The sequence below is a fragment of the Petaurus breviceps genome, unplaced genomic scaffold, assembly GCF_028583685.1.
Source record: "Petaurus breviceps papuanus isolate PSGF00001 unplaced genomic scaffold, PetGlider_PUasm1.0 90444, whole genome shotgun sequence".
Lineage (NCBI taxonomy): Eukaryota > Metazoa > Chordata > Mammalia > Diprotodontia > Petauridae > Petaurus > Petaurus breviceps.
This window is the reverse complement of record NW_027187256.1, coordinates 2,028,266-2,029,272: the sequence shown is the minus strand read 5'-3', so window position 1 is coordinate 2,029,272 and position 1,007 is coordinate 2,028,266.

Below are 1,007 nucleotides of genomic sequence, written 5' to 3'. Positions count from 1 at the left end.
GTAGCACCTATAAAGTGCCCTTTTAAGGAAGGGAGTTTTCTTATTGCCAAGATTATCTAATGGTTGCATCATTAGTCTAAAGAGATGAAGAAACAAGCCCAGGGAAGTTCAATTGTTTGACTGAAGTCATACAAAAAGAAAGCACCAGATGTTGAATATAAGACCAGGTGTTCTGAATGCACATTCTGTGTTCTTGTCAGTGTAGTGCACTTCCTGGATGGTGGAGAGATTTAACTAAAGGTCCCCTGGTGTTCCATCAAATTCCTAAGAGTCTACAATTCAATGATGAGAAGGATGAAATGGTCATTCTTCATGCTTCATTGTTTTGTGTCCTCTGGTTGCCTTGATCTTTCTAGCTCTGTCCTGGTTCCCTCACCATGATAAATGGATGTAGGAATATAGGATTATACGAAACTTCAGGGGATGCTGACAAGAAGATTCATCTTTGCATTAGGGGATTGAATTTCATTCCTCTTGAGGTCGATTTTAGCTTTAATGTTCTGTGATTTTGTGATTATAAACTGAATACACAATTATATGATTTTAATTCTGTTAAGCCAAGAGAGACTGCAGTTAGCTAGGGTAGGAAAGTACAGAGTGGAAGAAAGATTTTGTGGCAATTATGTTGGGTAATGGCAAAACATTTGCTTCTAATGGGGTTACTAGAACTCAAGAAAAGTAACAGATGTTATCAGAATATGAGCAGTTACAATGGAAGCTATATTGGAGTTAGAGGCAGCAGAAAAAAGCTGGAATCTTGGATCTTCTGTTTACTAAATGGCTGATCTTAGGAGAGTAATTTAATTTCTCTGGATCTCATATGGTCCCTTTCATTTTCAAACCTACAATTCTCTAGAGATTTTTTGTAAAAAAACTATTAATGGAAAGTCTTCTCCAGACCTACTCCAGAAAGCTCCTCCTTGTCTATTGCCACAGGGACAAGCAGGTAGATAGATAGATAGATAGATAGATAGATAGATAGATAGATAGATAGATAGATAGATAGA